We start from the raw sequence: 16,789 nt of genomic DNA, 5'->3' as shown, positions 1-16,789 counted from the left end.
TGCTGAATTTTGCTTAATGAAAAATATGTAGAGAAAAAGATGGCTTGGTGCCTGGACTTGGGAACCCAGATGCACAGTTATTGACAGTCTAATTTTGTTCGAGCTTTGGCATTTTATTCCAGTCATTTTTTTAAATAAATTCAGTGTACACACAAATTTCAACATTTGGCAATCCAACAAACTTATTAGCGGTAATATGAAGCTGCCAGCCTTAACCCTTCCACCAGCTCTGCAGATCTGTATTTTAAAGATTTTATCTATATTACATGTAATTTAAGTCATTTCTATTTCTTCTTACTGCTGCCTTTCTCTCACATTTCTATCAACAGAATGTACTCTTTGTTCGGTTGACTGAACAACCCACCCTGATGCTTGCACACCCATATGCCAATTAGACACCTCTAGCTACTGATTACAACCCTTTCTCTCTTGTGGCACCGTTTGGAAAGCATACCTGACTGATCCTAGATTACATCCTCCCTCCAGTCTGCCTGATTTGACTATTCACAGGACAAGCAGTTCTCTCTTTAAGGCTAACAGAGCACATTAGGACTAATTAGGAAACAAGATCTGGAACAGAAACAGCCTATAAAAACATGCATGTCCTGGAAGAATGCCAGACTTCATTTTCAAATGGACATTTCATTTAATCCCAGGGTCAGACTTTTATTTATATATTTTTTTTTGCAAAATTTAGCTGCAAACCTTTTCACATTAAACTCAGGCACTTTCAATCAAAGTATCCTACTTACTGCCCCTTGAACAAATTCTTCAAGCTCGGTAAGACTGTGCCTTAACAGTAGTTCGTAATTAGGCTTTTCTAACACATAACGGTGCTTTGATCTAAACTGTTCTATCCTATCCTATCATAGCTCTGGTTTATGTTTCAGGACATTGTCATGTAGGAATGCAATCATTCTCCCTCGTCTCAAATCTTTTGCATTTTCTATTGGGTTTTTCTCCAGGACAGCCTTTTTCAGCTCCATCCATCTTCCCATCAACTCTAACCAGCTTCCCTGTCCCTGCTGAAGAAAAGCATCCCCATAGAATAAAGCAGTTACCATGTTTCACGGTAGAAATGGTGTGTCAATGGGGATGTTCAGTATTAGTTTTCTGCCACATATAACATTGTGCATACAGAGTAGAATGCTTCATTTTTCTCTGATTTGGACACAGAACCTCCTTTTGGATGTTTGCAGTGTCCCTAACTGGCTTTATTGTAAACTGCTTTTAGGACTTATCAGAAGACTATTTTAACAATAGCTTTCTTTTAGTCTTTTTTTGATAAATTTTACATCCTTGTAATGCATGACTAACAGTTCTCGTATCAACAGACTCTTCTGCATGCACTGTGAATCTCCTCGGTTTCTCCAGAGTTACAACAAATCACTTGGCTGTTCCTCAATTTAATGCTTTCTTGCTTGCTCAGAGTTTTACTTTGGGGGTATTAGATTGAAGGAGGGTGAGTGCAATTACACACTACACTTCATTTGTCAAAGAAATTGAAAGCTAGTTTTTTTGGGGGGTTTTGCTTTCCATTTCTAAACTGCAGACCACTTTCTATCTTATTCTATACTAAAAGTCTTCCTAAAAGAGTTTTCTATGTAGTGTTGTAGGCTGGTTAATGAACAACCCAAATGCAGAGAGGCAAAGGCAGCTTGTTGGTAAAGAATTACTTAATAAAAAAAAATATGAAAACCACAGGAAACACATGAAACCAGAGACAAAACAAAAACAGGAATCCAGGAGAAAAAACGACAGCAAGGAATTGATGGGAGAAACCAGCAAGGGGTGATTGAGAAAGAGGTGCTTAAGTACTAGGCGGTAAAATGCTGAAACAATGGACCTGGGCTGACTGGCTAACTGAGTGGAAAGAGCAGAAGGCAGACAGACCAGTGGGAGAGAGACTCAAAGTGACACAGGTGGTGAGGAAGAGTACACCAGGGACAAACAAATTAATCTTACAGTAAAGCAAATTAAAAATAATAAACTCGGGTAACTAAGAATAACTTTACACAATAAATTAGCGTATAAACTACAATCACTAAGAAAAGATTGAACTGAAAAAAAAACAGCAACAAGACTGATCTAACTAAAATAAAAAACTAACAAATAATATTTAAACTAGAATCAAATCAAACTGTAAAACAACTTACGATCCTAACATTAACTGTGTAATAAAATGCTAAAAAGAAAAAAAAAAGGAAAAGGAAAAGGTTCCAGGGGTACAGATAATGTCCAAGGCACTATAAAGAGAAACACCGGCTAAAGTGGATTAAATTTCTTCTTTTTTTTTTTTTTTTGGAAAAGACCAGCGCTTAAAGCAGCTAAATATCTAGGTCAAAGGCACATGCCAAGCTCTCTTTGGATGGAAAAAAACCTGGAGATCAGCAGCATGGCTAGGATGATGCTGCGCACCGCGTTGGAAGCTACATGATCTGATGGAATGCAATCTGTCGTTCTGTCCTGGTTTGGTGCCCACTCACTGGACTCAGTCAGCAAAAATCCTGAAGTTATTATAAGGGAACAGATGTGCAGAACTCCACAACCCTCCGTTTCACAGGTGATCATAACAATTAAGACTTGATGAGATGTTTCCAAATAAAAAAAAAGCTAATTTGGTTTGCCAAGACTCTAAAGAGTCAACATGTGATCCTCCAGCCTCTCTTTAAATAAGCCAAACACTCTGCTGAATTCAAGTGGAAACAAACACCTTTGACTACAGCCTGCGATGCAACCTTCCTCACTGGGTTTTCACAAAATTATTTAGCCAACCCGGTCTTTCTGTCTTTACATTCTCTGTTGATATTCATGCTTGTTCCTATCTTGTCTTTTTGGTCTGCATTCAAACCGGTCTGGTTAACAAGGCTTTAAGTATTTTTTCCACATTGTTATGCACATAATTGCTTTTGATTGCTAGCAATAAAAACATGGCAACCCATCCCATGCCATTCCTCATTTCTCCTTCTCAGGTGCATTCATTGAAATGAATGACCATGAAGAACAGAAACAACTATGATGTAAACTACGATGTAATTTTGATTTTTTTCTTTTGGACTTTGGTGAGCTCTAGATTTTGTTTTGAATTCCATGATTTTGAAGTTTTTGGCTTTTGTGTTCCTTTTTTACATTGCAATTATATCTCTGCCATTATTGTTCTCTCTGTCTCAGCAGCATGATGTTTGAAACCCAAGATATTCAAGGATAAAGGAGAATTGGATAAACAATCAAAGTACAAATATTATCTACTGTTAAATCAAAGTTTGAACTGATTGCTGGGTCACCTAGTTTCTTTTGTAAATCCTGCTACATACAAATATTGTCTCTCTGCTTTATCCATAAGCTACAAATATTGTCTCTCTGCTTTATCCATAAGCTACTATATTTACAATGTAGACGAAGAGAAAGCTTTAAAAAAAAGATTCAATGGATTCCTAGATGATTGTGAATTTAAATTTTGTATGAGGATAAAAAAAAAGCTACTGTTTACTTATTAGGGGCTCTTTTTCCCTCTTGACTTTCATTCAAAAAAAGGATGAGATCACGATATTGATGGGATCAGAAAAACACAAATGTATTCTAACCTTTTAAAACACTGCAAGTCCAAATGAAAATGTTTAATGCATCACATTTTAGGTTTTCACTGTGCATAATGCCTCTTGTCCAGTGCTGGAGATGGGCACCAGCCCTATTTTGAAATAATGCATGATATATGAAACCCACCTGTGCAAGGTGACCTCCAGTCATCCCTTTGGGTGATATTGTTAGTAGAGTTGCAGATGACTCTGAATAGTCCTTCCCGAGAAGATGTTAGCCGAGCAGAGAGGAGGCGTCTGAAGATGTTAAGTCTGGCAGGGACGGTAAATCACCTGTGCCAGGCCTTCTGCTTGCAGCATCATGCAATAGCTTAATCTGGTACAAATGAATGTGTGGTAGGCTGGGACTATGTCACACCTCCTGCAGCAGCGAGCACCTTCGAGGTGCTAACTCCGTCAAGCGCCCACTCACTTAAGTACTCAAGTCTGGAGATGGTCCAACCAGCATGGACAGCTGTAAAGAGTCTGAGGACAAAAACAGAGAAAAATAAAATAGATATAAATATCTGACCAGAGACTAGTAAAATTGCTGATATAAACCTGTTTCGGGATAGCTGCAAAGCTACAAATGTCAAAAAAAAAAAAAAGAAAAATGGATTGTAGATGTTCATGACCTCTGAGTTCAGTGTTTTTTTTATTTTATACACCATCAGCAGAAACTGGAATAAAACTATGACTATTTGCAATTCGCTCATCCTGCTTTCTAATCCAATATAACGCTTCAGTCTTGTGCAATGCACACACACAGAATTTGCACATGAAAAGAAGTATTAATATTATGTTTTCAGGTTTCAGATTTACTGCAGCACTACAAGAGACAAATCATGTCACTTGAGCATCATTTTACTGAAGTTCTGGGTGTTGTTTATTAATCTTTTCTGAGACAGCATAAGGAAGAGTCTCTTATTTATTCCTTAAAACACATTCTGATATCAAAGACAAGAGTTGAAGCTTTGGGGGTTTTGCTCTTTGCTATTCAGTGATTAACTGTCAGCCCTGTAGTCAAGGCTGTTCATCGAGCTCACCCACAAGAAACTGATTCTATTAACATTCTTTTCCTTTAGGTCCCATCCATTCCCTAGTACTCTGAGCAGCTCTGCAGTCTGGTTTCCAACTGACCTGACTGTTCACAGCTCTAAGATCCCCAGATCCCATTGACCCAGAACGTATTACTTAAAGCTTTTAAGGGTATTTTCTTTGCCATTCTATTGTTGTTCAAATTAGCTTGTTTCTGCAGCTGCACTTCACAGCTTACAGATGGCTGACAAACAGGATGAATGGAAGCTACTATTGAGGATGGAGCAATCAGGTGAAAACAAACCAATTTCAGCTGTGGACAAATGGTAAATTTAATGTAAATCTGTGTATTACCATGAAACTTTATCAGTCTCTTGTCAATACATTTGTAAAAATTGAAGCAAAGACAAAAATCTAGTTTCCGTTTGCTACTTTGTATGTGCAGTATTTGCACACACAAATACTGCAGTCATTTACTTATATTGAATGATGATTTATATTTTAAGTTATATCAATCAATCAAATTTTATTTGTATACCACAATTCAGCATCAAGGCATTTCAAAGTGCTTTACATCATATCAAACACAGAAACACAATGCACCATAGAATCAACAATCAAAACACGACATTAGTCAGGTTCCATCAATAAATTTGTAATTGATTACGTTTCAAATACAATCCTAAACAGGTGAGTTTTTAGTTGAGATTCAAAGGAAGTCAGTGTTTCAGCTGTTTTACAGTTTTCTGGAAGTTTGTTCCAGATTTTTGGTGCATAGATGCTGAATACTGCTTCTCCTCGTTTGGTTCTGGGGATGCAGAGCAGACCAGAACCAGAAGACCTGAGAGGTCTGGAAGGTTGATATTACAACAGCAGATCTTTAATGTATTGTGGTGCTAAACCATTCAGTGATTTATAAACTAACAACAGTATTTTAAAGTCTGTTCTTAGAGCTACAGGGAGCCAGTGTAGAGACTTTAAAACTGGTGTCATGTGCTCTATCTTCCTGATTTTAGTGAGAAAGCGAGCAGCAGCATTCTGGATCAGCTGCAGCTGTTTGATTGATTTGTTGGACAGACCTGTGAAGACACTGTTGCAATAATCAATGCAACAGAAGATAAACGCATGGATGAGTTTCTCTAGATCTGGCTGAGAAATTAGTCCTTTAATCCTGGAAATGTTCTTCAGGTGATAGAAGGCTGACTTTGTAACTGTCTTTATGTGGCCCTGGATGTTCAAATCAGAGTCCATCACTACTCCCAGGTATCGGGCCTGATCGCTGGTTTTTAGTTGTAATAACTGAAGCTGTGCTCTTTAGGTCCAAAAATAATAACTTCAGTTTTGTTTCTGTTCAGCTGAAGAAAGTTCTGGCACATATATAACTTTTGGCAAATATAGGGCAGCATCACAGCTTTGCTTCAAAAGTAATTGTGGGAATTAATGTTATGATATAACATTACAAAATATTTCTAATCTATCCGTTTGCTATTAAAATAAGTAAAATAAGTCTAAGCTAATATCAGTATAAAGCATACCACCATCTATCTGATTACTGATACTAGATTTAAAGGGCTATCTTTATTGTTTTGTTTTGAATAATGTCTGCATCTGACCATGTGTCGTTTTGAGTCTAAAAAAATTAGAAATGCATTACCTTACAGTTGTTAAATATTGTTCCCATTTTTTCAATCCATACCACTCCATCGTAACAGTCTGTATTCAGATTCAGCAGCTCTGCAGCTGAGAAGAATGTAAATATAAGCAACAAAAGATAATTATGACACTTTGTTTTAATTGTAAATCGTGTAATTATAAATGCAGCTGAAGATGTAAGAATTATAGCAGTACTGTACATTGTGTCACATTGTGTCGGTTTGGTTTATTTTAGCATACATATCTTGAGCAAAAATAGATATAAAGCAAAAGCATTCTGGGTGGGAACATACCCGTTCCAGCAGACACCAGATTCAGACTGGAACTCATAAAAGCAGAATTGAAACATTTCTACTTTAATTATATGAATGGTTTCTGTTTAACTGCTATGGCTTCATCTTGTAGTCTGAAGTCTGAGAGTTAAAAGCTGGCTTTACTTAATAGAGTTTTTGCTTTGCAGTATCTTTGTTGTTTTGTGTTTCATCACACCGTGTGTATGTTTTCAATGTCGCTGTCATTTTCTGAAGGCGTCTTTCACTTCACGTGTGATGCTGTTGCAAATTATTAATTCTGTTTTTGTTTCAATTTCCAACTTAGTAAACAAGAAGCTGACAAAATATTCCCACTGCAAATGTTAGATCTTTAGTTTTGAATATGACAAGCTATAAAGACAGACAGAAAAGGTGGGGATAGCAGGTTTTCTGGGGGGAACATTATATAAAGACTGCCATATTCCTGAATTTTCATTTTTGATATGGAAGAAAATAATTTAATGTTTCAAAGTAGTTAAGGAGTATTATACATATGTAAAAGATGAATTCTTCATTAAACTTTTCTCTTTTTTTATTTTTACAAGACCACACATAAGACTTAGTTGCAATGCTTTATCAAAAAACTACATATAGTTACCGCAGGCCCTTTTTGGAGTTCTTTCAGAGACCAAAAATAATTTTTCTAGGTTGTTGAGATATTGCACGTGGCACTATCTGAAAAGGGTAGGTATCTCCACCCCACCAGTCTCAAAAAGTCCACCTTCTTAAGGCAGCTGCTCCTGGAACTGAGGTTATCAACTCAATCAGCTGCATGTTTATCTTTTTTTTTTAACATACTATGCTTTTTTCACCCTGTCTCCCTGTGCTGCAGGTGCAGGGGTATTGCTATTAAAGAAGCAGAAAGAAGAGCAGGACTGGTGCCAGGAGAAGAATTTTTTAAAAGTTCCACACCTGCAGGCTCACCAACCACAAATATCAATTAAATTAAATGAAATACAAAATCAGGCTGAATAAGGTTAAATGGCTCATATTTTAAAGGTGCCATCTTTTGTTTCCAACATAAATACCCAGCAATGATACAGCAGAGTGTCATTACCACCAGGATGTGCACCCTGAAAGATAGATGCAAATGTATTAAATAAGTTTCTGTTTATTATAAAAAAGAGGAAGATTGATTTCTGGGTGGCAAACTTTACTTCACAGGAAAGCTTCTTTTTCTATTTTTTCTACTGTCAAATGCAAAAGACTGCCTTCAACATCCAGACCTCATAATGTTCACAGAGACTACAACTAGATAATGCAAGACTCTCATCTCTTCAAAGAAAATGCTATTGCATTTTGAAACTGCTATGTCTCACGAGATGTCCTCTGCTAAGTACTTACGCCTTAGGCAAAGAATAACTATAAACAATAATATACATATGCTACTATATCTACCATACAATTATGTTTTCCTCTGGGCTGCTTAGTTTAATATCAAATGACTCACATTTAAAATAAATGATTTCAGACTCTAAAGAACCATCCTGCGCTTTAGGAGACATATGTTGGATAAGATATTTGTTAGCTTGAAACCATTAAAGAAAAGGGATTCCCATAATAAAAAAATTAAATGTTATAACTGCCATAATAGAAACACAAAAAGCAGCAAAAGATTAAAAAAAAGGTCTTTGCTTCTAGGTACTTTCCATATTTATAGTGAGAAAGAGATGGGTAAATAAAGGTGCCAGTTTCAGTTCCACTTCAGACTAGTGAGAAAGGGAAACCTGGACTAGAAGTAAGGAGAGGGAAACGTCATAATTAAGACAATGTGCAGAAGCACCAGAACGACAAGGACTGATCCCAGCTGCAGCATAAACTCAAGAGTTCCAGGAGGGTCAGAAACTCATAATGTTGAAGCAGCAGGAGTACTTAAGTTTTTTTTGCCTTATGTTTTAAACAAATCACTAATGAAATATTACAGATCATTTTTGTAGATCCCTTAGGATTTAGGTACTCTATTTTCTTCATATCATCACCAGATGTTGTCAATAACATCTGCACTTAGTTAAGGCTTAGATACTTTCCTTTGTAATTTCCATTGTAAACAGGTGCAGCACACAATACATTTATGTTATTTTACTTCTCAAACAGTTTGGAGGCCATTATAGGCTGGTACTGACATACATCGCTCACTTTTATCACAAAGTACGAGCCTAGTTTGCATCAGAAATGCTTATTTTACATAGTAGCTATACAAAGGCTCTTGGATGAGCTAAACATTAAAGATGTTCTGCATGATAAAATTAATTTAAACTACAGTTTGTAAGCCATTATCAGTATGTCTGCTACCCTGCCAACCATAGACTGGCAACCTGTGCAAATAATCTGACTGATTAACCAGCTAATATCAGCTTATCATAACTGTCTTACACTATAAGACAAGAACAAAAATTGCAAGCATTAATCAGGATGTTTACTAAATGTACCCAGAATCAAAATAAAACAATCTATCTAACAATAATCAATATGTTACGTCAGGAGCATCAAGTAAGGAATACCTTTTTGTTTTAAATTAAATAAGGAAGCTCTTGAGATGGATTTTGTATAACTTTGTGTCATTTTGCTCACTGTTATATCACATGAATGTCCTGGCCCATGTCCTCTGAAGATGATCGGTGAAACTGATCACATTAGTCACATCAAATATAGTAACACGAAGCACATATTTACACCATGATGCTTTAAGTCTTACAAATTCTTGTTCAGTCTTGGTTAGTGTTTCACTTGAGGTAGAGACAAATAAATCAAGCAAAGCTGTATTAAAATCCTATCCCTTCTGCTATATGGCATTCGGATGAGAAAAAGAAAGGAATAACTGCCCAGAGTGACTGATCTCAGCTCAGCCTCATATCTTAAAAAAAATAAAATACTGAAGAAACCCAGAGAGTCAGAAGCAGCCATGCATTTTAAAGATATGTGGATGTACTTCAATGTTAATAGACATGGATGTTTAAAAGAGAAAAATACCTTGATGCACCAAGGCTGCTTGAGGCATGTGAAAAGGTGTTAAATTACACGGCTAGACAGTCATACACCATTTACTCTTGTACACACTTTCCCCACTCAATGTAGGCACATGATTCAATGGCCCTTGGAGAAATCTGACGCTAATTGATGCAATGCCTAAAACAAAGTCAGAGCGCTCTGTCTTGTTAGCGCCATAATTCTCACTGAATATTTTTTCCCACCATAACTTTTTCATCAAAGATATGGTGGAAAAAATATGGGATGTTAAAGCAGTGTGGAACAATTGGAGCACTAAAGCTCCACAATAAAAAGTATTTATCTGTTTTGAGGAATACACTGCCTCGCTGAAGGATAAATCCCCCTTGAACCTTTTTTGTTTCATCACATATTAAGCACAAACATGTTGATTTGGTGTTTCGTGATTGTATTCAGGACATCTTGACAGGTCTTCATTTGGTTCATATTTTTCTCCATTTTTTGGGATGCTGTTCATTCTAACATTACTTTAGACTTCTCCACAGCTTTATCTCTTATATATCATGTGTGATCTTTGATATTCATGATGCCTTTTGGTCAATAATGTTCTGAAGAAACCCAGAGAGTCAGAAGCAAACCTAAAAAATTCTTCATATAACAGTTGAATTCTATAATGCCAAACATATCACTTTAATACCAGCGTTTTTTTTTATTTCTGCCTCCTTAATAAAGATTGTACTTTTCTAAAAAATGCACTGTATTGAGTAAATATATTGTTAAATATATTTCAACCATTTATTGCAAAAATGCAACATGCTAAAATAAATAATTGTATTTAATTATGAAAAATATCAATTTTGGGCAATTATTTATTTTGTTTAGATCCAAAGGGTAAAAGCATACATCAGGGAACTCTACTCATTAGTTTACTTTTAAAAGATATTGACTACATTTAATATTATGTAGAGGTATAAGAATATAAATGCAACCCATGCCATTGAGATATTTAATAGCAAATAAACAACATTTCCTTCTACTTTAAAATTATGGTCCACTTTATGTTGGTTTATGACAAAAATATATTAAGATTTGTTTTTGCAGTATCAAATAAATGTTTTATCATTATATTTTAAATATGTTCCACTAAGACATGAATCTGAAAATCTATCTGGCTTCCACCTTCATACATACGAGACAGACGGGATATAAGGAATGGTTAAGGTAACAGCGCTACAAAATTAGTGAACAAAGTAGAAGAGAATGTTTGAAAATGACAGCTTGAAAGAGAATCAAGTCCAGTCCCATATAATCAGATTTTTGTTGTGCAGCTGTTTCACCTGGCTTCACTGTTCCAACCTCCCCTCTCATTAAAAAAAGCTTATAATTACTACAGAAAAGCTGTAATCCTGGTCACTCTATCTCCATTTTTTCAACTGATAGGCTCCTCTTCTATCAGGTAGAGTGAGTATTCAGGTAACCATATCTAAGTCCCAAGTGCCTTAGATCCAGAAGGGATTGTTGCCCAGAAAGGGAGCCATCACTGTGAGCAAAGAGGAGCAGCATGACAGCGTCAGGATTAATTTTTGAGGAGGCCTGCTTGCTGAGGCTGGCAGATAACATGGGTCAGTAGTCTCAGAGACACCTGGACCCTGAAGCAACGGGTGTCCCTCTGGAAAATATCTGTTAATGCACAGTGCGTGGTGGTGGTGGTGGTGATGTCTGTTCACGTGTAGGCGTGTGTGTTTGTGTCCGCGTGCACTCGCATTCGTGTGTGGGTGGGCTGGAGGAGGAGCTGACACTTGCTTAGCCCACAGAGGCTATCCAGAGATGACAGAAACCTGAAAAAAGTCAATAGAGGAAAAACATTGTGAGCAAGAAGGGAATAAATGGTGAAATTAAAACCCTGCTGCAAGTGATAAGTAGTTGTGATGTGAAGACTCTTCATTTATTAAAAAGCAAGGAACATTGTGGTTTGAACCCAGGTTCCACCATATCGGAGCAAGACAATGTTACATGCACATAGGGGAAATGAATCCCTCACTTCATTTTTTATTTAAAGAGTGTGCTATAACTTAGGTTTTTTTTATGACATTTATATTGTTACGTCAAGCCTCCTATAATTTTACATTTAGAAATGCCTTAGCTAAACTGTATGTCAAGTGCTCAATTTGTACTTGTACAGTTTGCACTTGCACTTGTTGAGTTGTCCTCAACATGCACTTTCACATGAACAAATATAGAGGTTTTCTATTGCAAAAAGACAAGTTGTTTACAAATATACATTGAAAAAAATAGTTGTGGTGTAAAATATATATTTAATTTAGAAAATGAAAGAGATGTTGAAAAAAGGTTTACAAGTAAAAAGTACTTCAATAAGACCATAATAACTTAGGCAATACAACCAAATTTTAATGATCTAATCAAATTTTCTATACACTACTTCTCTACTCTCAGGAAATGTGGCTATGTGACTCCAATCAATTGTAACGACTCACAAAAGGTCATTTAAGAGCTCATTTGGTTGGTCGGGGGTCATAATCGCTAATATCTCGTAAGAGTTGAGTTATCCTCAACAAGATAGGAAACAATAATCAGGGAAAATCAGGTGAACAGAAGATATGTACTAAAATTAAACTACATGTGAGATTTAGACATTTTATTTATCCTAGTTATGAATTACATAACTACAAATAAAATGAATAGACAATGATTTAAGTATATGGGGTTCAATGGCAATTTATTGATACTAACTATAGGTACAAAGGGGCAAGTTAACCTGTAGGCCCTACAGGTTAACCTACAGTGTAGGGTAACCCCAAAGAACCATTGAGTACATCCTGACATGGATGAATCAAGGTGTAAGATGGTGGGGGAAAAAAATTACAGCTCATTCTGACTTAAACTAAAGTGCAAATTATCAGAGGATCTCTAATTTCTTCTGTTAATAAAAACCAACAACAAAAAAAACCTCTTAGCACTATCCAACAAGCGCACTAATCACTGTGACTATTAGAGAAAAGTTGAAGGAAGCCATCATGGAGAAAAAACAACAACTTTTGACTGAAGATCAGTTTAATTCTCGCAGTCAAGCAATGTTTGACATTTCCACCTTAAAAGATGAGTGTAAAGCTCTCCAGTTCATAATTTGAGGGAATTAGTGGAAGCACAGTGTAGCTGTGTTTTGAGGAGGGCTTGATATATAATTCTGCCAAGAGATAAGACCTCTGAGCACTGAAGGAGCCGTGCACTATCTGAGAGACTGGATGATAAGTTTGTTGTTTCAAGGATTATGATAGTAGATCCATAAATATGTAGAAGAAAGCCCGTTTAGCTTCTTTTTACTGGGAACTATGCTTTGGGACAGAAAGAGAACCAAGATAAACAACTTCCTATATTGATTGATGAATGAAGAGTTACACACTTATATTTCCCACTAAATGCAGAAAAATGAGATGATTTCTTTAAAATAATGACAAATCCTGGAATAGCACAAATGATTTTCCGGGTACCACAGTGAATTTAAATAGAAATTAATTTAAAAGCAGTGTCTGACCCGGATGTAACAGACGGTTGATATGTTCTACAAGAAAATAAAAAAAAGGCATCACTGCACGTTTCTCATCACTCAAGAGTGTCAGTATCACCCAACGCTGATGAGCAGGAAATGGAGAAGATAGAAACCAATTTGTCACTCTCTATGGGTGTTTATGTAGAGGCGTAGCAAGAACGAGAATAAGTACTCTGTTGGGCAAAGACAATTAGGCTCTATTCTGTGTGATCAAATTCCACTGAGCAGTATTCGTTTCTCAAACATATCAGAAGAATACAAAATAATTTGAGAAGTTTGTAGCGATTGCATCAAATTCTTCATGTCTCACAAGACTTTTAAAAACAAAAGCCAGCTACATGCTTTGGTTGAAACATCCACTTTAGCACATTATGAAGAAATTATTCCTAAGAAAATGAGATTGTGATGCTGATAACAAATTTTTAATATCAGATCCTCAGGACTAAAACTAGTTTTTACAACACAAATCAACTTTATATATATCATAATTAAAAGTCTTCATTTACATTGTCACTAAGGTAACGGTTTAAAATGTGTGTTGGTAATTCTACTGTATCAGTTGTCTTTATCATAAAATTAAAGATTTTATGGGATAGATTAACAGTTGGTAACTCATAATTGTGAAGTGTGAAAAAATTATACATTTTTAATCATTTAAGCTGAACTGTAAACTATTTCAACCAATTTACCCACCAACAGTTGTCAACAAATTTTCTGGCTAAAGAAATTATGCACTACTTAGTGTGTTTCATGTAAAACCCCATGAACATACATAGAAGTGCATGATTTAAACATGACAAAATGGGAAAAAGTCTTAGTGGTATTAAAACTTTTGCAAGACATTGTAAGAAACAGTGGAAAAGACTGGTATTAGGTTGATGCTCAAATCTCTTCCTTTTCATTCATCAGCACAGCAGGAACACTTGTCTGGGATTCCAGATGCATCATGTTAAAGGGAACCTAAGAAATGCTGTATAAAGTTGTCTCTAAAAAAAGCTGTTCAGAATTTTTTCGTTGTGCTTTGTACACTTTGGTCATGATGTGACGTGCACAGAAACTCTTCCCCTGCATTTGACCAAGTCCCAAGAATTGAACGACAAAATTAAGACAAAATCAAAGGGAATACCAGAAGTTATTGGAGTCAAAGTCAACATATTATATCAAAAAACAAACTAAGCTTATCATTCTCCCATTCAGTCAAATGTCAGAAGGGTATTACATTGATTGAGGTTCACTGTCTTGTTATTCTTTTAGTGTTATTCAGATTTCGAAAGAAGATAGGACTCTAGTGAGAAAAGGAAAAAAAACAATGAGGTCAGTCACATTAAATTACTCTGAGACAAGAACAAAATCTCCAACACTGTCTTGAAATGTAATCTATTGATCTGTGGCCTGGGGCGTGCTAGGCCGCTACCAGACATTTCTCATCTTCACCTTCTTCATTACATTCGTAATTTTTTTCCTTTCATTCACAGAGGACTTGCAAAAGTTTCAAGTTCTATGCTACCTTGTTGTCAAAAATGGACACAAACAGAGGTTTAGGTAGAGTTTAAATTCAGAACAACTGTCATAGAGCAGAGAACAGTTTTTTCTTCAGTCAGTAACAGCAATGGTAGACCTTTACATTAGTACAGAAATCTTTTCTCTTTTAGGTGCCCATCCCCTATCTACTAAACGTGCAAATATGGTTTAGTTTTTAAAAGAATCTAGGATAGACGCACATAATCTAAGGTGCAATTAGAGTGGCCTACTAGTGGCCTGCTATCCTAACAAGTGTGTTTTTGTATTGCGCGAACAAAAGAAATCCATATTTCACAACTGTTTTGTATTATTCACCAAGCAGGATATTAGAAAATTAAATGCTGATGCAAACATGGTATTAATTCAGCACATCAGAACATCTGTCTTCTACTTTAGGCTCTGCCTTTCTCATGCCTCATTCTAAGGAGTTGGGTTATCCACAGCTAAATCTGTAGTTATTTACAGGTTTAGGCTGCTGGAGGACAAACATACCACTTTTCCATATGTCCTTCTTAAACCCCATGAAAATGGGAAAATGAACTAAATTGAATTTTGCATTAGGTTACAATTCTGTATTCAGCCACAAACACACCAGATGCAGTAAAGTTGTCCAAAAGAGTATTTTAAGATTAAAATAACATTACCTGACCTGATAAGGCTTTTCTTTTTTTTTTTTTTAAGAATAATATGTCTGAAATTAGTATTGCTGCAAGGAATGCCTTTGTAACAATAGGTGAAAAATAGATCTTGCCTGGATTGATGTGCCAACAGTCTGGTGTAAAGACTGTGATGGAACATTGGATCAAACGAACAGTAGAAAAATGACTACAATTCCACACAAATATAACAAACTTCATATAGCAAAATAACAAAACCTCAGATGAGCTAACAGTAAAATATACATACTAGCTTGCAAAATATACAGTATTTTATCATTTTATAGGTGCAAACAGCCAACACTGAATCAAACTAACAGCACCAAGCAGCAGTGGCTGCTTGGTCCTTAAATAACCTAAAATAACTACCTAAAATAACTAACACATTGGCATAGGATGAAATAATATAATTTATTGCAGAAATCCAAAAGACTTAACCAAATTCCGCTGGAACCACAACACCAAGTAATGCCCTGGATTTATCTGACTATTAGAAGCTCAGCAAAATCTTCAAATATGACTGTCCATAGACCTGAGTCAGAAAACAGGACTTCAGCTCCTACAACACATCAGAATGGCCAATTGGCCATTTGACCCTGAAAACATCACGATGTCAACCAAACATTAACATTGTAACAGCAGCAAAAACTCAAATTAGGCAACAAAAGCATCATAATTATTAACAATAAAAAAAGAAATTTTAGGAACATTTATCCAGAGCAGCAGCATGCTAACCAGAGCAATATAAACATCAAATAAACCACCGCAGCGTTCATACTGATTATCAGCGAAAAACAAATGACAGCAGTGATAAGTAGAAAAACTAAAAAACGGAAAACACAAGTAGAGAAATATCTTAACTAAAACTTAACAAAACACCCAGAGGAACTTACCGATCGTATGTGAAATCACTCGACCACCGTCGTCGCCATTATCAACTTTATCACTGGCGGTTACTTTTTCTCCCTCTCCACATTCGGGGGGGACCGCGCCGCAGCGCCCCCTATGGACAAGCCGCCACTGTGCACACGAATGTGACTTATCCACCCACTCTTTTGTGCCACCAGGACAATGCATATAATCAACTTAATTTCTAACCATATATTAAACAATCTATATTAAGAAATGGTTTTAAAATGGTTTTAGTTGTACATATGTTTGTTTCCAATTTATTTTAAATTCCATTTGTCAATAATAATTTTGTATCAGTGTTACCACAGCCAAACAATAAATGCTTCTCCTCTAATCTTATAATCAGCAGGCACTGCCTGTCACCTAGCAATGAAAACCGAGTCCAGCTCCTCATCTAGCAACCCAAGCACAGCTATGCAAGCACGTTGGGTCAGCTGATTTTACAGCTGTAAGCGCTGTACAACTGGTGCTGGAAAAAACAATGTTTTATTGTTTTCTTACCATTCAGAAACCCCTGCAATCTGGCAAATCACTGTCCTCATTAGAAGTTTTAAATATAAAACTATAAAACTGGGGCAACCGTAGTTTTAACTTCAGCTTCCTCTTCTC

General features: G+C 36.1%; 1 protein-coding gene across 2 annotated transcripts in view; it reads right to left on the bottom strand.

Annotated features, from left to right (window-relative positions):
- Positions 1 to 16,264, bottom strand: part of thsd7ba (thrombospondin, type I, domain containing 7Ba) — a 149,478-nt gene extending 133,214 nt beyond the window's left edge. For both annotated transcript variants that reach the window (XM_044131882.1, XM_044131883.1), the window contains exons 1-2: positions 16,162 to 16,264; positions 3,724 to 4,061 (exon numbers count right to left, since the gene is read on the bottom strand). The gene's annotated coding sequence lies outside the window, so the exon portion shown is untranslated. The remainder of the gene's footprint in view (positions 1 to 3,723; positions 4,062 to 16,161) is intronic.
- Positions 16,265 to 16,789: the final 525 nt, after the last annotated feature.

This window comes from Gambusia affinis, linkage group LG11 (assembly GCF_019740435.1).
Source record: "Gambusia affinis linkage group LG11, SWU_Gaff_1.0, whole genome shotgun sequence".
Taxonomy (NCBI): Eukaryota; Metazoa; Chordata; class Actinopteri; order Cyprinodontiformes; family Poeciliidae; genus Gambusia; species Gambusia affinis.
This window is presented reverse-complemented; position numbering and strand designations above follow the sequence as displayed.